Genomic DNA, 25,562 nt, shown 5'->3' on the forward strand with positions numbered 1-25,562 from the left:
ATGTGGGAAATTTTTTTAACAAAAGATTAGTGTGTTCTAAATTTGTGCCTATTAACCCATATTTATGGTGAGATGTAAACTTGTCTTATTTTTTTGTTAGATAGTGCCCTGTAAATAAAACAATAATAGAACTAATAATAACAATAAATAAAAACAATAATATGAACTGAGCATTTCTAATTAGTCTGAAATTTGAAATACCTCCAAACATGAAACTTTTTGAGTGCTGACACGATATGCCCAAAGAGGAAATTTTTATATGGATATTGTGTGATGGGTTTCAGTCAAAAAGCAGGTGTACTAAAAATACTATATAAAATTACCTGATGCTTCCATTGGTGCTGGTCAAGGCCTTGTGCAACCAGTGCAAGGGAGGAGGAAAGCAGTCAGTCCATCCAACCCTAGACAGCTCTGCACTTGGTCCTCCTCAGCACAGGTCAGCAGAGGTGACAACCAAGACTGACCCAACTGAGGATAAGACAAATACCTGGACACTAAATGTGCTAGAAGTTAGGTTAGGTAGAACTCTTGAAAATATTGGCATAGGAAAAGACTTTATGAAGAAAACTTCAATCATATGGGAGCTAGCACAATTAATCAACAAGTGGGATCTCATCTTATTAAAAATAGAAACAAAATCTTTGTAAATAGGGAAGGGTGGAGGGGGGAAAGGAGACTAGGGAAATGGGGAAAAAACAAGAGCCAAGACCTGTCATTTAAAGGTACAAGATCCCAATGATGAATGCTAACTGTATTGTATATCTAAAATGTACCAATAAAATATTTTTTTCAAAAGTTTTTGCATAGCAGGAGAAACCACCAGTAGAGTGAAGAAACAACCCACAATATGGGAAAAATATTATCAGCTGTTCCTCAAAGGATTACTATTTAGAATTTAAAAAGAATTTAAAAATAAGACAAACTCCCTGGAGAGGAATTTCACTCAAAGACTGCAGTGTAACTCTACTACAGAGACCAGGTGAGAGATAGCCTTGGGAGATGGTGTGATGGGATGAGAGCTAAACAGAGATCGCCTGTGAGATACCCTGAAAAGCTCAAGTTCAGGTCGGGGAGATCATGGGGTCTGTATTTTGTTGTAAGAGGCAAGATTTGGTGGATGGAACCTTTAGAGGGGATGGATCTGAATGAAATGGCATTTAGGTCAGTGACTTGATGAACTCTTGTACCACTACCTACATTCAGAACAAATTAGTCATATAATTTGCTATAGGAGAATATCTGGATAACTCGTTTCTACACTAAAATACTTGACCTCTTTGATCTGATTAATGGTGGTTCATGAGTTGTTCTTGAGGTTTGTCAGTATCTAGTTTATATTTGATATCATTTTTGTCACTGAATTTACTACTATAGCCAAGGTGACATAGTTGTTGCTATCAATTGGCTTTCTCTATGTAGTAATACCTGGATTTCCTGTAGGTAATAAAAAATACTATGGCTCACTCCCTAATAACTGGGAACTGGGCAAAAGAAGCTACAAACCACAGGCCTTAAAACAAACAACAAAAGAATAGAAACACAAGAAGATAAGACAACAAAATGCCTCCCAAACCCCACACTCTCCCTCAAACCAGTCCAGAGGACATTGAGGGGAAGAAAATCATAAGCCACACCATACAAATGCCTGAAAAGTTAGTAATGAAGATAGAAAATAAGTTCAATTAGGTGCTTGGTGAATTCACAGAAGATATAACTGAAACACAGTGATGCTCATGAAACAGAACCAGTGAGTCTAGACAAGTCACTGATAAAAATCTAGTGGAGCTAAAGAAAAAGCTTCAAATCAGAAATGCACATCATAGAAAAGAATGGGGCCCATAAAAAAGTTCCAAAAAGAAACTCAGAAGATTGAAAATATAATTGAAAGTGTAGGGAGCAGAAGGGACCAATGTGAAGACAGAGTGTCAGATTTAGAGGACAGGGCTATAAATAATGACAAAAACAGTAAGAAATACCCTAAAAACAATAAGAGAATATGAAAAATAGATTGAAAAGCTGCTACATGAGTTAAAGACTAATAGGAGAGTAATTAGAATTAATAAAAAATCAAAAGACAGCACAAAGGATATCAATAATCTTTTTACAGAAGAGCAGAACAATTTCAAAAATTCAAAAAAAAATTTAACATATAGATAAATGAGTTGTATAGAATGTGAAATAGCCACAATCAGAAAAAATAATCCCATGTCACATAATAATTAAAATACCAAAAATCTAATACAAGAACAGAATCTTAAAGCTAAAAGAGATAACCAAGGGACTACCTATGAAAGAAAATCCATTAAAATTATGACTTCTCAACACAAACCTAAAAGGCAAGGAGAACTTGAAGTGAAGTGTTTCAAGCCTAAAAAGAAAACAATTTCCAACCTAAACTAATACATATAGAAAAGTTATTTTTCAAAATTGATGGAGAAATAAGATATTTCCATGATAAAGTATACTTAAATTTGTGATTACCAAATCAACACTCCCCCAAATTCCCAAAGATAACATAGAAAAAGACAATGAAGCTAACAATGACATTAAGTCCAATAAAATAAATGCAGTAGGGCTAGCAAGTAAGTAAAAAGGAAAGAAAGAAAAAAAAACAGCAATAGGCAAATGCTACAATGATGAGAATAAGTCAATAAGTATCACTTGTAACTATCAATATGAATGGACTGAATTTGCTAATCAAAAGACAGAGATTAGCATATGGATCAAGAAACAAAATTTAATGGTATGCTGTATGCAAGAACTATATTTAAATTAAAAAGAAACTCATAGTCCAAAAATCAAAGGACAGAAAACAATATTCCATGCCATGAGAAACCAAAAGCAAGCAGGAGTAGCTATCCTATTTTCAGACAAAGTGAGCTTCAACCAAAAACTGAACAAAACCAAAGCTGATCAAAAGAGGCAAAGAAGGACATTATATATTGGTTAACAAATATTCAACAACTATAAATAAATAAATACACACACACACACACACACACTAAACCACAGAGTGGCCAATTTCATAAAACAAACATGAATGGAAATAAAAGATCAAATAGACAATTTGGTTATAGTGAGGGACTTCAATACCCCACTGTCACATACAAACAGATCGCCTAAATAGAAAATCAATAAGAAATGTCAGAATTTTTGACCAAATATTTGAACAAAAGGATTTACTATATAGAAAATGTTCCATCCAACAGCAATAGAGTGCCCATTCTTTTCAGCAGCACATGGGACTTGCTCCAAAATAACCACATATTAGCTAATAAATTATGTTAATAAATCAAGCAATATAAATTTTACCATGAATATTGTCAGATCACAATGCAATGAAATTGGAAATCAATAGAAAAAGAAACTACAGAAACATGCAAAAGTGGAAATCAAACAACACACTTTAGAGTAATCAATGGATCCCAGAGGAAATTAAGGAAGAAATAAAACAGTTTCTGTAATTAAATGATAATGTCTGTGCTGGGGATTTAGCTCAGTGGTTCTGCCTCCTGCCTCACAAGCACAAGTACCTGAGTTCAATCCCTGGTACCAAAAAAAGAAAAAAAAAAAGATAATGTCAGCACAACATATTAGAATTTATGAGACACAATTAAATCTGTCCTATGGGGGAGGTTTATAACTATGAATTCCTATATCAAAAAAAGAATGACTCCAAATCAACAACCTAATGATGCATCCTAATGTCCTAAAAACAAAACAAAACAAAAAAACAGTTCAAATCCAGAGCCTATACAAAGAAGGAAACTCAATGAAATGGAGCCAAACAAAAAACAAAACAAAACAAAAACCCAAAGATTCAATCAAAGAGCTGATTCTTTGAAAGATAAACAAAAAGGACAAAACTTCAGCCATTCTTACCAAAGGGGGAAAAAAGAAAAGATACAAATCAATGCATTTAAAAATAAAAAAGGTGAAATTACAATGGAAACTGTAATCAAAATTTTATAATCCACAAAATTATTAGCAACTATTTCACAAACCTATACATTAAAAAATTGGAGAACTCAGAAGAAATAGATCTTTAGATATCCATGAATTACCAAAACTAAACCAAGGAAACTTAAAATTTTTGAATGATCCAATATCAGGCAATGAAGTTGAAGAGATAGAGAGATAGAGATAGAGTTAGGGAGAGAGGTAGAGATAGAGATCCTAGGAGCTGATAGATACACAATCTAATTCTACAAGAATTTCAGGGAAGATCTAACATCAACACTCCTCAAACTCTTTAATGAAATTGAGAACAAAGGAGTACTCTTAAAATCATACTGGAAAGCTAACATTATTCTGATCCCCAAACCGTACAAGGATACAACCATAAAAGAGGTCAATCTCTCTAGTGAGGATTGATGTAAAAATCCTTAACAAGATATGTATTGGCAAACAGAAAGCACAAATCATCAAAAACATTATCCATTATAACAAAGTAGGTTTCATCCTAGGGATGCAATGATGGTTCAACATATACAAATCAACAAATGTAATTCATCACATGAACAAAAGCAAGGAGAAAAATAACATGATCATTCCAATAAATGCAGAAAAAGCCTTTGCCAAAATCTAACATTCGTTCATAATTTTAAAAGCCTGTAGAAAATAAGTATAGAAGGACTGTATTTCAATCTGTTAAAATCAATTTATGATCAACCTACTGCCATTACATAAAATGCTGAAAAATTGTAAACTTTCTCTTTAAAATCAGGAAGAAGACAAGAATGTCCACTATCATATTTCTGTTCAATATCATTCTCAAAATATTAGCCAAAATAATCAGGCAAGAGAAAGAAATAAAAAGGATTTGTATAGGAAAGAACAGTCAAAGTATTACCTACAAAGGACATGCTCCTATAATTACAAGACCCAAAAATTCCACCAAAGACTCCTATTATTAATAACCAAATTCAACACTGTAGCAGGATATAAAATAAACACATAAAAACCAATAGCATTCCTATACACTAATAATGAACTCACTGAGAATAAAATTAGAAAAACAATACCACTCATAACAGCATTCAGAAAAATTAAATACTTAGGAATGAACCTAACCAAAAAAGTAAAAGACCTCTATAATGAAAAAGGAAATTGAAGAAGACATCAGAAAATGGAAAATTATCCCTTCTTCCTAGATAGGTAGAACCAATATAATCATAACACTATACTTTCAAAACTGATACACATGCTTACTACTACAATCCTAAGCAAAATACCAAGAGCATTTCTCACAGATCTAAAGACAACAATCCTAAAATTCATATGGAATCAAGAGATCCAGAATAGCAGAAGCAATCCTGGGTAACAAAAGCAAAGCAGGAGGGAGGCATCAAAATCCCAGATTTGAAGTTATACTATCAAGCTACTGTGATTAAAACAGCATAATATTGACACAAAAACAAGTATGGGGATCAATAGAACAGAATAGAGGAAGCAAAATCAACCCCAAGCACATTCATCTATTTGATCTTTGACAAAGGGACTGAAAAATATAAACCAGAGGAAAGATAGCCTCTTTAATAAATGGTACTGGGAAAATTTAATATCAACATGGAGAATATTGAGTCTAGACCAGTACATCTCACTATGTACTAAACTAAAATAAAAATGGATCAAAGATATAAATGTTAAAACAGAAACACTTAATCTGCTGAAAAAAAGATACAACTTTTGAAGAAATAGGCATGAGTAAGGCTTTCTGAACAGAACCCCAATGACACAGAAATAATATTCCGAATCAACAAATGGGATGACAATAAATTAAAATGCTGCTGCACAGCAAAGGAAACAGCCAACAGAGTGAAGAGATAACCTACAGAATAGAAAAAAACAAAACAAAACAAAACAAAACAAAACCTGCCAGCTCTTCCATGGACAGAGGACTAACATTAAGAATATATAAAGAACTAAAAAAATAATAATAAAATAAAAATAAATCCCCCAAATAAAAGACCCGGTCAAAAAATTGTCAACCAAAGTGAATAGACAGTTCTTAGGAAAAGTACCAATGGCCAGTAAGTACATAAAAATGTTCAACATCACTGGCCATTGCAGAACTGTAAACTAGAACATTATGTTGAAATACCATCTTATCCCACAAAAAATGGCTATCATAAAAAAGATAAGAATAACAAGTGTGAGAGAGAATGTGGGGAGAAGGAATGCCTCTACATTGTTGGTGGGAATATAAACTAATAAAACCACTATGGAAATCATTGTGGAGATTCCTCAAAAAGCAAAACAAAACAAAACAAAAAATAGAAATTCCATTTGACCCAACTATCTTTCATCTAGTTGTCTTCCCAAAAGAGTTAATGTCACTATATTACAGGAATACATGAACACCAATGTTTATAGCAACACAATTTATAATAGCAATATCTTGGATGCAGCATATATGTATAATATAGATAGATAGATAGATAACAGATAGTGAAGATGTGGCATTTCTTAGTTACTTTTTCCTCATTGCTGAGACAAAATACCTGACACTCAAGGTTAAAGGAGAAAAGGATTATTTTGGCTCACAGTTTGCAAAGATTTTAGTGCATAGTTGGCTGGCTCTAAGGTACAGCAGCTAGAAGAGGGGCATTGCAGTGGAGAAATAGTTCATGGCAGGCAAAAGGCAGGAAGGTAGCAAAGTAGCAAAATAGTGAGGAAGCAGCAAGGAACAGCAGCAGCCCTCTTTCTGACCTTCATAGTCTATCCAGGTTATATGTCCTCAGGGTGGGCCTTCCCATTATCTACACCCAGAGTTATGCAAAGCCAGTGAACTAATTTAGTAATCACAAACCCTCAATCTCAACATGACACACTTAATCCCAACATCACATACTTTGGATCCAGTTACCTCTAAAAAGCCCCACCTATGACAACATAAGGCTTTGGGGGAACATCTAGACATAACAACAATAGTATTTATGCACAGTGGAGTACTACTCTGTTGTAAAGATAAGCTTAAGGGAGTAGGCATATGGATGCATTTTGAGAACATACTATTAAGAGAAACAAATGGGCCAGGGACTTAGCTCAGTGGTGCTGCTGTTTGTCTAAATTCAATCCCTGGTACCAAAAGAGAAAGAGAGAGAGACAGAGAGAGAGACAGAGACAGAGAGAGAGAGAGACAGAGAGATCACACCCTCAAGCTTAAATATCACATTGTTTCTCTTATGAGAAACTCAAAATATATCTATAGAAATAAAGAGTAAAAGAGAAGAGAGACAAATAGGAAGTAGGGAAAAGTTCAAATAATTTCCTGAATTACCTACTCCATTGTTTCAAAAATATTTTAATATACATGCTAATTTGTTTCATTTATACTTGTTTCTTTTAATTCATTGGAAAGAAAGTTTTGTGCTATTACCTGTTAGTCTCCTCTACATAAAAAGAGTCTATTTTGACTTTTATACTGAATAATATTTAGGCCTTTCTTTTAAGATTACAATACACATTTTATTAACTAATGTTATTCTCTAATTATTTTGTTATAAAATTTTGACTTTTTATAGACATAAGAAAAGTTCTTTTTATATTTTCTTTATTAATGGCTATTTGTATTGCATTAAAATGAAATAAATTGTCTTCAGGCTACGTGTTTAAAGTATACATGAGTTTTCTGTTTAGACTTGGTCCTAACCCTAGAATGCCTAATTATGTACATGCAACCATCCTATCATTTTTTTTAGAAAATAAGAAAGAAAATATTTGTGATCATAAGCATTTTATAGAAGGGATATTCATTCTGTAGTAAAAATAAGAATAGAACCATGGAAATGATAATACTCCCTGGTTGACCTCCTTGTGTGAAAGTTGTATTGTAGACTTACAGGCAACCCCAGCAGCCCCCCAAGACCCACATGCTGGCATATGAGTCGTGTGTGTAACTGTGGTTAACAAACTTCTAATGACAAATTGTACTTCACTCAGTGTTGTTTACTGCAGATGTAGTATTTGTTTTAATATGTAAAGTGGAAAACTTATAACTTTTAAGATAGTTTTTTTATTTAAAAGCTAGTAAAAGAAAAATGAAAAAGAATCTGAGTGGCAAAAGAGTCAGAAAGAGTTTGTAAACATATTTGGAACAAAATATGTGACCTGTGGTCAAGTAACTTCTACATTTAGTAGGACCAAATAATACCAGAGATAAACTGAGAGTTACAGTGTTGCAGTGTGTGGGTACTGAAGTCAGGCTCACACATTCAAATCCCATTTACACCACTCCATTTTACCAACTGGAAATGGGGGATAGTAAAGGTAATTACCACATAAGGTTGTTATGAACATAAATAAGATAATTCACAGTGGAATCAATACCCAAAGTGTAATAAGCCTCAGGAAATATTAGCTGCCTATTATTCTATTATAAGCAACAGATAAATTATGTAATAAAAGATAACTCCACATAAGTTCATATGCTATGCTCTGTGCATTAAATATATCTTTGTTTATGAATAAATTTCATAAATGAATTCTTCCTACCTCACTAGGTGTCAATTATATTATTAAAGGGTATATGTTTTTCAAAGGTCCTTTTGTGGAGAACACAAAGCTCAATCTAACCCTGAATATACAATATAGCTTGCTGAAAAACAAAAAAAAAACCCTAAAGAAAGTTGATCTACAAAAAAAGAAAAACCTTGATAAGACCTCTTAGTCACTTTCTCCTTGCTGTGACAAAATATCTAACACCTAAAAATTAAAGGAGAAGTTAATTTTGGCCCATGGTTATAGTGCCTGGTTGGCTGGCTCCAAAGGCAGACATTGCATGACTGAAGGGTCTGAGTGGAGGAGAGCTGCTAATATCATGGAGTCCTGGAAACAAGAGGTGGGGGGATAGGCCACAGGTTCCACCTTCTACAACAAATCAGCTATGAATTCATGAGTGGACTGCTCCACTAATGAGTATAGCACCTCCATGGTCCACTCTCCCTTCAAAACATGAGGGTTTGGGGGAACACCCCAGATAGAAAGAGTGGCATAATACAAAATGTGCTTCTGAGTAATTTTGTATTTCACATCAGCATCACCTCTTACCTATAAAATGTCCAGAAAGCTATGTTATTTTATCCACTAGAAATGTCTAAAATGCAGTAAATGAGTTCCATGTTGTATATACATCATTTTTCAGTTCAACTCTCATGTTTATGGCAAAGAATATTTTTGAGTACAGATAATTCAGAAGATAGGTTTTATAGGTGTTTTTTTTCCCCCCTGACCACTTGAAAAGTCAGAGTTGAGAGTTTAAGGTAATACTTCACAAGACAGGAATTTAGGGCAACACTTGGGTGAGAATTGAACAGGAGAAATGAATTATACATTCTTCAGTGTGTGCCTAAGTCATTCAGTAAATGATTCATGGCAGCGCATAGTTTTTGGTTTTTTTTTTTTATTTGGAGGAGCAGAGGATGGGATAAAAGAACCTTAGCTGTACTGCCTGACTGTATGATCATAAACCAGCCACAGCCTCTGGGTTTCAGTGTACAACCTATCAAATCTAGATGCCACTTTATTTTATTTTAATGGTACATGTCTGCAATACATAATAATTATATTTCTCATGGAAAATTGGTACACATGCACAACACATCTTAATTATTTTCTCCTCCTATTCCCCTCCTCTTTTTCCTCCTTCCCTCTATTTCTTGGTTCCCTTCCCTTCAGCAAAAGCTATTTCCATGTTTCTTAGTGTTTATCTTTTATTTTCCTTTTTATTTATATTTGAGATTTCTCATGTAAGCTTGTGTGTCTACATTATTATGGTCTCAAGGTATATCCATTTTTGTACAAATGATTCAAGTTTATTCTCTGTGGCAGAGTAGCACTCCACTGCACATAAATTTAACTTTTTTATTCATTCATTTGTTAATAAATGTATAAGTTGCTTCTGAGATTTAGCTATTATGAATTGTGGATATCATTGCATGATAATATCTTTAATTCTTTTGGAAGGATATCTTGGAGGGGAATAACTGGATTGAATGGAATTTTTATTTTTAGTCTTTTTTTTTAGGAACCTCTATTGATTTGCATAGTGGCTGTATGAGTTTATATTCCCACTAACAATCTAAAAGAGTTCCTTTCCCCCCACATCCTCAGAATTTATTACTGTTTGAATCCTTGATGATAGCTATTCTTTGTGGGATAAGATGGTATCTTGGTATAGTTTTAATTTGCATTTCTATAATGACAAGTGTTTCTGAGAGATGTCTATCCGCTTTTTGACTGGGTCTTTTATCTTGTGGCATTCTTGTTTGTCTGAGTTCTTTATATATTCTAAATATTAGTCCACTGTCTAAGAAATGGTTTGTAAAAATTTTCCCCATCGTATAAGTTGTCTCTTCACTCTTGATTATCTCCTTTGATGTGCAGCAGCTTTTTAATTTAATACAATCCCATTTGTTGAGTCTCATTATTATTTCTTATATCACTGGGATTCTCTTCAGAAAGTCCCTGCCTACACCTATGTCTTCAGGAGTTTTATCTGTCTTATCTTTCAAAGGATTGTTTCCATTTTAACATTTAGATCTTTGATTTATTTTGATTTTAGTTTAGTACATGGTAAAATTTATGGGTCTAAATTCCAGCATATGTATTTGGCCTCTTGGGCAAAGATCAAATAATTGTATGTGCTTGGAGTTGTTTCTGCATCCTCTATGTGGTTTCATTAATCCATATGTCTGTTTCTAAGCCAATACCATGCTGGTTTGTTTTTTTTTAAATCACTGAAGCTTTGTAGTATAACTTGAAGTACGGGATTATGATACCTCCTGCTTTGCCAAGGGTTACTTTTGCTATTCTGGGTCTCTTCTGTTTTAAAATGAATTTCAGTATGGTTTTCTCTAGCGTTGTGAGAATTTGGCTATTTATTCTAGAAGTCCTTTGGTGAGAGCTTTGTGTCTTCTATGTAGTGGATCATTCTATTGACATTTGGATTGGGATTGCGTTGAATGTACATATTAGTTTTGGAAGCCTGGCCACTTTCACAATATTTGTTCTGCCTATCCAGGAACAGGAAATATATTTCCATTTTCTGATGTCCTCTTCCATATTCTTTTTCAGAACACTGTAATTTTTGTTTTAGAAGTTTTTCATTTCTTCAGTTACATTAGCTGCTATTTAATTTTTCTTGATGCTATGTGAATGGTACTGTTTTCCTAATTTCTTTCTCAGTGAGTTTATTATTATTGTACAGGAACACTATTGATTTTGTATCCTTTTATACTATTGAATTTGGTTATTTATTCTAGATGTCCTTTGGTGAGAGCTTTGTGTCTTCTATTATAGTGGATCATGCCATCTGTAATTAATGATAATTTGACTTCTTTCCTTTACATGTCCCTTTTATTTCTTTTTCTTCCTGATTGCTCAAGTTAATGTTTTAAAAGCTATATTGAATAGAGGTGGCATAGTGAACATCCTTGTCCTGTTCTTGGTTTTAGAAGGGCTTTCAGTTTTTTCCCATTTAATATGATCTTGGCTATTGGTTTGTCAAAAATGGCTTTATCAAATCAATATAAGATCTTTCTTTCCCTATTCAGGGTTTTTTTTTTTATTGTGAATGGATGTTGGATTTTGTCAAAGACTTTTTCTCTATTACTTATTTATTTTTAATTAGTACACATCTGCCATACATAATGATCACATTCATAGTAGGGAATTTGTACGTCTACATAATATATTTGAATTCTTCTCATTTCCATCCCCCTCCCCCTCAACCTTCTCTCAATTTACAAAAGCTTTTTTTCCATTTTTTCTTCCACTTTCTTTAAAAATTTTTTCTTTTCCTTCCTTCCCTACCTGTTTCCTCCTCCATTATTCCCCTCCCATTTGCACATGTTCTTCTTATTTTCCAATATCCTACATTTTGCTTCTTATTTAACCTTTGGGTTGTTCATACAAGGGAAGTAATGTGATATTTGAACTTATGTATCTTATTTATTTTGCTTAAAATTACTGTCTTGGGGTGCATCCATTTTCCTAAAAATGACTCAAATTTATCATTCTTTCTGGTAGAGTAGTACTCTGTTGTAAATACATACCACATTTTCTTTATCTGTTCATTCAAAGGCCTTTTCTATCAATTGAAATGATCATGTGATTTCTCCTTGCTTTTGTTTATGCAGTGTATTACATTTATTGATTTGCCCATGTTCTACCATCTCTGCATCCCTTGGATGAAACCTACTCAATCATGATGTATGTTCTTTTTGATGTTTTGTTGCATTTTGATTACCAGTGTATTGTTGAGGACTTTTGCATCTATATTCATTAAATAGATTGGCCTGTTCTTCCTTTTTTTTTTTTTTTCTTTTTTTGATTAGGTCCTTTTCTAATTTATGAATCAAGTTAAGGCTAGATTCCATAAATGACTTTGGGGATAATTCTTCACTTTCAATTTTATTAAAGCATTTGAAGAGTTATTGGCATTACATCTTCCTTAAAATTTTTGTAGAATTCAGTGGTGAATCCATCTTACTTTGTTATTACTGCTTTAATTTTATTGCCTTTTATTAGAATATTGAGGATTTTTGTATCTTCTGGATTCAGTTTTGGTAATTCCTATTTATCTAGGAATCTATCCATTTCTTCTGAATTCTCCAATTTATCAGAGTAAATGTTTTCAAAGTAGTTACTAATAATTTTGGGGATTTTAGAAGTGCTCATCATGATTTCACTTTTTATTTTTTTCATTTCCATTTGCATTGAATTGAGTATTTGCCTTTTTGGTAAGATTGGCTCAGGTTTTGTCTATTTTGTTTATTATTTCAAAGAACCGATTCAATAATTAATTAATTTTGGGGTCAGGGTTTCTTTTTCTCAATTTCATTGAATTCTGCTGTGATCTTTATCATTTCCTTCCTTCTACTAGCTTTAAGTTTGTATTGCTCTAGTTTTTCAAGGACCTAGAGATGTATCTTTAGGTTATTTATTTGAACACTCTTTGTTTTTACTAATGTGTACACAGTTTGTAGCTATAAAAGTCCCTCTTAGGACTGCTTTATTCGGTCCATTAAGTTCTGACATGTTTTGCTGGCATTGTTGTTTGATTCTTGGAACTGCTCATGTTTTTCCTTGATTTTTCATTTTTCTGTTACTCATTGATAATTCATGAGTATATTTTTAATTTCCATGCATCTGCCTAATTTCTGTAGTTTCTTTTGATATTGATTTCTAGTTTTGTTGTGTTCTGATATGATAATATGAATGAGATAATTTTGATTCTTTTGCATTTACTTAAGTATGTCTTATTGGCTATTATGCGCTCTGTGTTGGAGGAAGCTCCATGTACCACTGAGAAGAATGCATAATCTTTTGTTGCTTGGGGAAACGCTGTGTGGATATCTATTAAGTCCATTTGTGTGAAAGTCTGGTCCTACTCTGCTGTATCTTTATTGATTTTTTTATGTGGTTTATGTGTATATTTGTGATAGTAGGGTAATGAGTTGCCCCACTATACTTGTGTTGATGTTTATCTGACCTTTTAGGTAAAACAATTGTGTTCATTTTATAAAGTTGGGTGTGCTAGTACTCAGTGCATATATGTTAATATTTACATTTTGTTACCTTATCCTCTCTTGTTTCTATTTTGTTTTGTTTTGCACTAAGATTTATGGGAATTTATAGTGGAAAGACCATTGCTAGTATGGAGATCTCATTAGGGTCTGCTTTTCTTCCATATATGATGAACATGGCTAATTATAGGCCTTTGCTTCTGTCCCAAAAGCCAACTACTTCCATTACTTTGGCAGGCAAGGATGCAGTGTAAATGGCACAGTACCCAGTTCTCTGGGAATGGACTGCATTATTGTTAATGACACAAAGACAACCCATACATTGGCATTACAGAGAAACCCACTAATAGTAACAACTATGCTGACCTGGCAATAGCAACTAAATCAGCAAAAATAATAGCATTAAGATAAACTGGATATTGACATAATAAAAGAAATAATAATATATCACTCTAAATCATAAGAAAGGATCTATCGTTATAGTATAAAACCTAAGGCAAACCAAATCTTGACATACAGTAAATATATACTTACTGCAACAATTAAGATTTCATTAACATTAGAAAAAATTTAATAGCAATAATATAGTTACTAACTATACAGTAATTATATATTGAATGCAACTATTATGACTCTGCTAACATTAGAAAATAATTCAATAGTAATGATATAGTTACTATCTAAAGATTAATAAAATTTAATTGTCATACAGTAAAGGTAACGGGGGTGGAGAATGGGAGCATGAAAAGAAATATTTGGAAGATTAAACAAAGGAATATGAGAAGGAGAGAAAGGTGAGATAGAAGACTATTATAAGGAGTAAAAAGAAATTAATATAATTAGATAAATGTAACAAAAAAAGACCAACAAGAAAAAGAAGCAAAAAGAAAAAAACCAGGGAAAATATTTTTTTTAATTAGAAGAAAAAAAATCTTGAAAATGTCAAGCCCTAAATCCCATAAAATGAATGAAGATTTTTTAAAAAGAAAAATAATGAGTCTAAAAAACCTCTGTATATTTGAATGATTGATTTCTTTCCAGGACCTGTAGTCTTGAAATCCAGCAAGTCACACTTTTGTCAGCCTAGCTTTATAGTTTGTAAAGTGCCTCCCACCATGCTACAGAAATCCTTCCATCCATAAACCCACAGCAATGGTAACTGTCCAAGTTGAGATGGATCCTTTGTTGGATCCTTGCTAGACATGGAAAATAACCAGACCTCTCATTTGCTCTGGGTATGAGCAGCAGGGCAAGGATTCAAGTAGACCACTGGACTTAATGCCAACACTTTCAGAGCCAGCCACCTCTGAAAGCAATGGATGGTATGCCTAGCTTCTCACCATGGAGATCAGTACCCTGTGTCCTCTCAGCCTGAGCCTAAGCTTCTCAGGGGATCTATATCCAGTTCATTCCCACTCCAACTGTCTCTCACTGGGTCACTGTAGAAGAGTAACACTGGAAGCCTTACAGTGAAGTTGTTTTAGTTTTTCTGTGGCTCACTCTTAAAGCAATCAACTCCTTACCAAAATGTCTCTTAATTAAACACTCTGTGGCAACATGCTGCACTTAATTTGTTATCCAATTTTAGCCTGCTGTGTGGAGGGAGTCACTCAAAGTAAAACTCAACACTTTTTTTTTTTCAGTTTACAATAGCGATGGGCTTTTAGTACTGCTAGCCTAGCATTATTTCTCCTTGGAGCTTCTAATCCCGGGGTCTTAACTTGTGCCTGAGGAGACAAGTTCCTCTCTCTAGGAGCTGGGGCAAGTTTTCCAGACTGCTTCATTCTTTTCTCTGCATTGTGCTTCATTTTTGCAGCTTCTCTGTTATTTCTAATTTTTCTGTCAGCTCCCTCTCAGTTCCAGGAGATGTTTTTTTCTTTTTAGCAAGTTTTTATTTTCCTGGTTTCTGGATTCTAGGTCATGGAGAGGCTGTATTTTTCTGCTGATCACTACTCCACCATTTTTTTCAATCAACCTAGATAATCATTTTTTTATTTGTCTTAGAGTAGAGTTCATTGTCCTGTTATCTCTATTCCATCCTCCAATACTGACAACCACTCACATCACAAACACACTTGCTCCAAACTTTCTCTCTAGGCTATGAGTATCTTTCACCAGCACCCACTGTACTTGGCCTTCTGCCACCATGACAGAAGTCAGAAGCCAACATGGATGCATAAGAAGAAGAAATTGTGTTAATCTCCAGTTATTCTGATCAAACTCCTCAGTACAGGAAGAAATGTGGTTTTGAATATTTTGTTTTTACTGTGTTCAAAGGGTTATGTCTGTCTCCAGTCTTACTTTCCAAGGTGATGGCCAGTGATATACAACCTAGAAAACTAATAAAAGAATGGGATCCATGATTTGATTTCATTAATATGGGAAACATTCTCAGAATCTCTAAAGGGGGACTATCTGAGAAAAATGGAAGGCATGGCTTAACACTAAAATTCACACACAGTTTTCCTACTCTTTCCCCTACTGAGTGAAAGACTCTAAAGCAAGTGGAGGAGGTCTGACCTATCAGCCATGTAAAATGACTGCCAGCCTACTTGCATGAGAACCAGACAGACAGACTGCACTTCCTACACAAACCAAGGCAACACTGGAGAACTCAACCTAGCCACAAAGAAGGCGCATACCCAGGGTTATTTTCCAGGAAAAGAATGGATAAAGATTATGGTTTATCTAGTTCTACTCTCTTTGGCATATCTATGGATAGGAACATTAGCAGTAAAATACTGGCTACATTTGGTGAGCATGAGACAGAGAAACCCAGAAAAGCTTAAGGTGTTTTCTCACCTTAAATTGTATTAAAAAGCCAGGTTTTGAGAGTCTGCTCTTAAATCTCCTTAACTGCAAACAAAAACTTTTACATTTTAAGTGTAAATTTCAAATTTCTTTCCTTTGGATGAAAACTAATGCCTTAGAATTTTCAGAGAAACTGTGACAAAAGGATATGATTGATTGTTTACTTAGTAAAAGGAATTTGTTCACATGGTGATTATGGACGTTGGCAAGTCCCAAGATTCAAAAGGTGAAGTAACAACCTAGAGATTCAGGAGAGCTGATACTGTAACTCCAGTCCAAAACCAAAAGTCTGAGACTGATGAATTGATGATGTTCTGGTCCAAAAACTGACAGGCAGGAAGCCTAGGAAAAGCTAGGCTTGAAAATGCTTCAATTTAATTCCAGATGTAAGAAAAAAATCTGATTTCCAAGTTCAAAAGATGTAAAGCAGGAGTTCTGCATTACTCAAGGAGGATTAGCCCTTTTGTTCTATCCAGGCCTTCAGCTCATTAGATGAGTTTCTTTCTCACTAGAGAAGACAATCTGGTTTACTCAATTTAAATGATAATCCCAGAACTGTCCTCACAGAAACACCCTGAATAATGTTTGATCAAACAGCTGAGCACTTCATGGCCTAGTCAAGCCAACACATAAAATTAACTTTCCTATGTAAAAAATTATTATTTATAATTCAAAATTCTCCTTTGAAAGTTAGATACTACAGTTTCACCAGGCTTGCCAATGGCTTTCCACTCATTATTAAATAAATTGCTTACTCTTCATATTTTCTTATTATAAAATTGAAAAGTAGCAAGTTGATTACCCACCTCTTAAATTATTAAATGATAAAAGAACTTTTCATATATTTTAATTACAGAAGGCTTGCCTGTGTAGTTTGTTCCCTGTTCCTCCTTCTAAGCCTCTTTCTTTGAGAAAACACCTCTCCCAGGAACTGAGAAATGAGTATTCAAGGTGTTATTTCATTTTCAACTCTGCATAATATTTTAATGAACCAGCAAGCACATTGTTACTTCCCAAAAGTTTTATCAAAATGCTAGGCGCTACTTTCAATGGGCTCTAAAGAGATGATAATTACACTTCATTATATACAGCAAATATTAATGTAAGACAGAAACAAAACACAGATACAATGTGCTATACACACTTACAGTACAAGTGTTCAGCCTCTAGGTTGTGTGGATCATCCAAGGAACAAGCAATAATAGAAGGCAATGTTGAGGATCTCTGGTTTATACAACAGAAGTTCCATTGTCATGTACTAGCACTTAACCCTGGAATAAAATCAATCTATAAGTGTATTCCCAGACTTTCAAGCTTAGAAGGAATTGAAGTATATTTATGCAAATTTTTAAATTTAATTTTTTAGCACTATATTCTCTCTCTTTTTTTAAAAAAGAATGTAGTCTGTACCATGATGCCAGGGACTCACATCAAACAAATGTTTAGAGACTTACCATGTTCTCGATGGCTTGAACCACTCATGGTTCATGCATGACTGTCCCATTGGGTGGTTTGTACCACTCAATGGGATTGTCCCCTACTGTCTGATAGGGTAATTATGCACTGGTGGTTCAGAGGTGCCCAGCATCTCTGTAGTGAATGTGTTAAATATCATCTCTTATCTATAAGGTTGAGGAGAGATGGATATTAGCACTGAAGACAGTTCTCAGAGAAACACACAAAATTAAAAAATTTTCTAAAAAATGTAATCCATAATTAGTTATTGCTACACACTAGCCAGTGTAAAATTTAAAAAGAAACTGACCAAATCAAACATTAGTACTCTCATGGTCTCATTGAAATGGGAAATATTATAACCACTTCACAAAGTACTTTGGAGTTTTTAAGAAAATTAAATATTTACTTACTGTATATCAGTTTAACAGTTCCACTCCTAGACATCCAATAGGAATGAAAGAAAACATACATGTTAGCTATTCAAAGAAATACACACACACATATTAGTCAAAGAAAGAAATATGAACATATGTGTGTGTACATATATAGTGTATATATATATATATATATATTTATAGCAGCTCTAATCAATTGTTATTAATATCACAAAAAATCTAAAACAACTAAAATGTCCATCATCACATGAATTGATTAACTGTGGTACAGCTATATAATGGGCTTCTGATGATAATAAAAAGGAATGAACTATTTATAGATTAACTTTACAAACATTACATTATGTGAGAAAAGTCAGGCACAAAAGAATATGTATCGTTTAATTCTATTTATGTAACATGCTATGGTGTAAGAAATCAAGAGGGTAAATAAGAACCAAAACACATACTAGATATTGGGAAATAGGAAGAAAATATTGAAATGGATAGAACAAGGGAGAGAGAAAGGGAGGAAAGGAAGGAAGGGAAAAGAATAGAAGAGAAAATGGAAACAGCTTTTATAAAAGTAGGGGAAGAAGGGTTGAAGGGAGGGGAGAGAATTGTGGAAAGGAAGAATCCAGATATATTATGTACAGGCACAAATTCCCTATGATGAATGTAATCATTATGAATATATAGAGGGTACCAATAAAATTAATTAAAAATAAAAATAAAACTCTAAGGCAATATTAGCTAATTTATTGCAAATGTGCTATGGTAGGTACATGGACAGGTGAGAATTGGATAACAGTTTTTTTTTTTCTGAACTAAAAGCTCAGTATTCAGGTTTAATTGCAGCACTGGTACTTTGTGATAAGTAAGTAAGTAGTGGGTTGCAGTTTGGGCGCTCATCTCTAAAGGTTTGTGGTCACTCCTCTATGACAAATAAAATTAATCTACACTGACAGAAAGCAGATTACTGTTTGCCTGGGTCTGGAAATAGTGACACTGACTGCAAATATTTTTTGGTATGGTGGAAATGTTCTATCTCTTGATTGTGATAGCAATTAATATAGCATATATTTTTGCAAATTCATCAAACTACACTTTTTTTTTTCAGATTTTATTTATTTATTTATTTTTTTGGTACTGGGGATTGAACTTGGGTCCTTGCATTTGCAAGGCAGGCTACTGAACTGCTGAGCTAAATCCCCAGCCATCAAACTACACTTTAAATGAGTAGATTTTAGTAAAATTACAACTTATTATATTTGGTTTTTATTGTCTGTAAATGGACTAAAAACCTTGACAGGTACTATTAAAAAGAGACTATCCAACTGATCAATGAGCATATGAAAATATGCTCAATGTTGTTATTAGGAAAACACTAAAACTATAATGAGATGCCATTATGCATTCACCATAATGGCTAAAATGTAAGTATCTGACAGGTTTTGGTAAGGATGTGAGATTTATGAAATGGCACAACTACTTTTAAAAACTGTTTCGAAATTCCAATTAAAATTAAATATGGCCTCTCTTATGGACAAACAATTTCACTTCTAGGAACACATGGAAGAGAAATAAATGCGAAAGTCCATCCAAAGACAGAAACAAAAATATTTTCAGATTTATTAATAATAAACAAACACTAGAAGAACACAAATGAAATCAACAGAAAATGAATACATAAAGTTGTGGTATGTTCGTGCAATGAAAGATATAATACAGAGCCATAGGTGTGAATCTTATAATTATGTTAAGTGACAAAACCAGATGCCAAAAATTCTGTGTGTTTCTATTCATTTCAAGATAATGATAGAAGTAGAAATAGTAGTTCCTCAGGCGGGGTGTAATCTGGAAAGGACATAAGAAAACCTTCTGGGATGCTCAAAAAGCCCTACGTACATCTCTGGGTAGGGTTATATAATTGCATGCCTTTATAAGAAAATCATCAAACTGTTCACTGAACATTACTATACTTCACACATTTACCATATGTGTATTGTACATGAAATTTAAAATCCATTGAGATTTGTCTTCTTTTGGGAAATACATCACTACTTACTAGGGACAGCAGCAGAAGGGAAGCAGGATGAATTCATATAAGACTCCTTTATACTACAGAAACACACATCACACAAAAAAATGTACAAGTTATTTCTTTTTTAAAATGAAACTAAGTATTGGCCTCAGATTCAGGTGGAAAAATTCTGAAGTAATAGATTCCAGAATTTCCTTGCCATGACCAAAATTGTTGGTGAGCTTTCAAAACAATTTTTTTTTTTACTAAAACCATCTTGTTCCACTTATGTTCTTATAATACCCTTCCTTTATTTGATTTTCTTGATGGACTGATTTAAAATATTTCCTTCAAGGTGATAGGCACCTTGCCTAGAAATAACCGGCTTCTCTCTTGGGGGGGGTGAAAGATCATTTTGTAAGCAAAAGATGACAGATGTGAATATCAATTTTAACCTAGGAAGAGATCATAGATATTGGGGAATTCAACCTCTACTCTTGTTAAAGAGCTGACAGAGCCTGGAGAAGGAATGCAGATTGGGAGAGAATCGATTTCTCCCTGCCGATAAGAAAACCAAAGCAAGAGCTCATGAATATTAATTCTAGATGTGCTTTCTCTTCACAGAGAAAAAAGCAGACACAATATAATTCATAATGCAGTGTTCAGATGCAGCCCAACAGCATGCTGTTGCTACATTACAAACAGCTCATCAAACTGAAACGCAGATGTGTTTCTTCACTTTTAAATCATATTTCTGAGGAAAGAACCTATTTCACAAAATGGTTGCTAGACCTTATCCTGAGAATTCTAAGTTTGATCCCAAGAACAATAAGGGTCTGCCACATGCTAGTGCTCAACACTAAAAAGAAATACTTATTAGAAAAACATGAACAGGGTGCAATCCCAGATCCAATCTATTTTGTAGGTGGAGGATGGTAGGTAAGAATGATCTGGGAGAGATAAATGAAAAGGGGCAAAAGAGAGCTGGCTAGCTGTAGAATAATGCACTAGTATGAGAGCTTCTAAACTTTTGCTTCTTTTAAACCAATTACTGGGGCTCTTTGGTGGAAGATGTAATTTTTCCCTAAAGAAAATGGCACTTCTCATTAATTAGGATTATTTTTGCTCATTGCAGGAAATGTACAATCTAATCATGAATTCGATTAGCAGGGATTAAGTTAGACATTCCTCTTTGAAAATACCTGCTGATTAAAAGCCAGGGCTCAGACAACACACATGGAGTGTGGTTCAAGCCATGGTGTCGGTAATGAGTTGTTAGCAACTTACTATGTTAGAAAAAATTAAATTGCTTCTACAACAAAAAGGAAGAAAATTCAGAGAGAGGTATTTAGTACTTAAAAAAAAGTGTGCTCTGATTTTTTGCAAGAGACTAGTAAAAAAACCCCACATTTTGTTATTTCACATGTTAAAGTAGCCACAGTGTTCAGAGCACAAAAGAACCAAGTAAGCAGTCTCTCCCCACCCTGGAGGAATAGACATTTACAAAGTTAAATTTACTCTGTGCTGGTGATTTTGAAAGAAAAATTATGTACATTTACCAAATAATTTTCACAGGAAATTCAGCACTCCTCACCCTTGAGAAGAATTTTAATTTTAAGAATTTCTTTAATAAGAATATTATTAAATGCAATACTTTGAACTATGGGAGACAGGGTATAGTTGTGCAATATTCAATACAGGAATGAAGTAATCATTGTCCCATGGGATAGATTTGTTTGCAGATAGAAGTACATGAAAGGAAGAAAGCACCTGGTTGGTAAGAAATTCATAGTTCTCCATTGAGGAGAGCAAATGAAAACCATCGAACAGTCTTTTCATTTGGTACAAAGTTTCCCTCTAGGCCAGAATGTAAGGGCTGTGGAAGAAACCAAAGAGACATGCCTCACTGTTGTTGTTTGCTGAACAAGAATCCCTTCTGGATAGAAATTCCCTTTGAAGTGAAATTTCTGGGCTTCTTTCTAAAGTTAGTCCATGCCTCCAATGAGCAAATTTAGTTATCTAGTTCTTCCTTATAAAACTGAAATCTGCTGCCCCTTTGCTTTCTATCATTGTTTTCTTCACAGCTCTGCTTCCTTGGACAACAGTGAGACAATCTTGTCTTTTTTGACACAATTTAGATGTATTTGACATTATTAATGTAATTGTTCCCCAAATATTTCAAAGCAGCTAATGTCTGTCCCCTTCAAACTACTATAGATCAAAATACCCTGGTTCTTTGAACTACCTCTTGAAAAACACTTCTCTCTTTCTTGGTCATTTGTTCTGGAGTCTCTGAATTTGTTAATATCTTAATTTTGGATTGTTCAGAATTGAAATCAATATTTTATCTGTGAGCAGGTCAGTGCAGAAACCTATTAGGATTATTTTCTGGACTTAAACACCACTATCCTATTAATGAAAATTTAAAAATTTTAGCAATTACATCAAATAGTTGGCTTCTGTTATGAACATATAAAACCTTTATATCTTTTTCACACAAACTGCTGCTAAACCATATCTTGCCAATATGAACTTAGGCAGTTGAATTTTCAAATGTATACACAGAACAGACTTCGGTTTTGCTTACATTTCAACCTGTCAAGAATGCTTTGATTTTTAAAAAGTTTACCATTAATCATATTTGCTATCCTTTCCAACTTTCTGTCATCTCCAAACTTGATGAACATGTCCTCTATGTCTTCATTAAGTCTGTGATAAAAATGCCCAGTAGGACAGAGTTCCATAATTTTCCTCTAGAAAATTTTTCCTCATGAATTTGTCCATTAAATGTTTTGAGGGCTTCTCCCATCTGGAGCCACCAACCTCCAGCAGCAGGAATGTAGCCTGGGCCCAGATACACTGTGGGATGGAGAACCATGCCCTCTCCCACCTTGAGCCACTATCTCTCCAGCATCAGGAAGGCACCCATAAAGCCCCATAACTCCCCTTACCTGCCTCCCCATGCGCACTCTCTGACCTCCTGATTGTGTCAGTTTTTGGACCCACTCTGCAGAGGCACAGGTGGTCATAAAGAGAATTTTTCTGAGTTCCCAACTTTGAACATCTTTAAAGAAAGGGTGCAGTAAACCTGTAGTAGAACGGTGTGTAGTTCAACCATTCAGAAGGTAGGGGAACTCAACCTGGACCTTGGAGCCCAAGGTCAGTCTGCATTATGGGGTTCAGCCATAAGCTAACTGAGATCAGAGGTCTTCTGTTTGAGCCATTAAGTAGTAAATATACTATATTGAAAAGTTTGTTCACTGCAGACATGTTCTGGACTGCTTCTTGATTACAGTTTAATTCAAATGGTTTAAGGGTGATAGACTAGTTACTACCACAGGTGGTCAGTTTCCAAATTGTGCTTGATCTTAATGTGTTGCTCATTGTATTAGTTGGGGTAAAGCATTGTTGTTGATTTGATGAGCTGTTTTCTCTGATATTATGAAGATGAGAATGTCTGTGGGTCATTAGAGACCCAGAAGCTAGGGCACAACTATATCAGGAAGTTTTGGGTGATAATCCAGAGATTAAACCAAGAACAGCCCGACAACAAAAATAAAAATGAGAAAACACTTAAGCAAGACACGATAGACTTCCAGTTCACCAATGGCAAACAGTAGGGAGAATGAGGATGAACAGGCTGATAGTGAACCACCAGGACACCCTGAACTCAAAGCATGGGAAGTAACAAAAGAGATCAATCAGGCTCTAGAAAAATTCAAAACAGAAATAATTTCCCAGATAACCATAGAGATAGTGAGCAAAATGGAAGTCATGATTCGAGACTCTAGAGCAGAAACTGACAAAAAAATAGATGAGCTCAGGACCATGATAGAAGCCATGAAGGCCCAGCATAAGAAAGAAATGGAAAAATAAACACCCAACATAAGAAAGAAATGGAATCCATAAAACAGATTCAAACAGATATCCAGGAGATTAAACACTCCATTGAAAGTGTATGCAACAGAATAAAAGAATGTGAAGATAGACTTTCAGATATAGAGAATAAGATTGCAGTCAGTGACCATGAAAAGAGAGGTCTCTTAAAAACAGTAGAGGATCATGAGAAATCAATCCAACAATTCCTAGATGATGCAAAGAAGAATAACATAAGACTGGTAGGAATCCATGAAGTAGCAGGAGAAAATACAAATGACTTAAAAAAGCTGTTCACAGAATTAATGACAGAAAACTTCCCAGAGGGGAAGAATTTGACATTCAGATAAGTGAGGCATATAGGACCCCAACTAGCTACAACAACAACAAAAAAATCTACAACTAGACATATAAAAATCAAGATTCCAGAAAACCAACAGAAGAACAAAATACCACAAGCAGTAAGAGAAATGAAACAAATCACATGCAAAGGAAAGCCCATCAGAATCACAGTAGACTTTTCAACCCAAACCTTTAGGGCAAGGAGAGCCTGGAATGAGATATTTCAAGTACTGAAACAGAACAACCTCCAACCCAGACTGAGATATCCTGCAAAACTCTCTTTCAAAATGGATGGGAAAACAAGACACTTCCACGACAAAGAACTCCTGAGAAACTACATGAACACCAAACCAGCACTACAAGCAATTCTAAACAAGATCCTAGAAAAAGACAATGAAGGCCATGAGGCCCAACAGAGCAAATCAAATAGACAAGGCAAGAAATTAAAAGGAGAAGGTGAAAAAGTAAAAGGAGCCAACAAAAGGACAATAAAATGACAATAATAAGTCAGTACATATCAGTTATAACCATCAATGTCAATGGCCTCAACTCACCAATCAAAAGAAATAGACTGGCAAAATGGAATAACAAGCAAAGTCCAACAATATGTTGTATACAAGAAATGCACCTAGTGAAAAATGAAGCCCATAGACTGAAAGTGAAAGGATGAAAAACAATTCTCCATGTGACAGGAGTCCAGGAAAAAGTAGGGGTAGCGATCTTTTTCTGCAGAAAAAGTAAATTTCAAACAAAAACTGATTCTAGTATTATAGCTGTAGGACGGTACTGTATCGCACCCCTGTGAATGTAAAATATCTTGTACCTGCTTTATGATACATAGTAGTGTATCACAGCTATATTTAATGATATTACTCTAGAATGTTCTCTTTCCAGATGATGATTAAGATGCTAATAAAAAAATGGTGCCAGGTACCACAACAGGAACAGAACTTTGCTGTTCTCTGGATATTATTCTTTTCTTTTCTTTTCTTTTCTTTTCTTTTTTTAATGGAATGTGCTGAATATCTATAATTTTGTTCAGATGACTGCATAACCTGGAAAAGCTGTTGCTGGTATTGATGAATAACATAATGCTATCATTGGTCTTTTTATATAAATATAAATAAATATATATATATATATATATGA

This window comes from Fukomys damarensis, unplaced genomic scaffold (genome assembly GCF_012274545.1).
Source record: "Fukomys damarensis isolate Sample0158 unplaced genomic scaffold, DMR_v1.0_HiC HiC_scaffold_38, whole genome shotgun sequence".
NCBI lineage: Eukaryota > Metazoa > Chordata > Mammalia > Rodentia > Bathyergidae > Fukomys > Fukomys damarensis.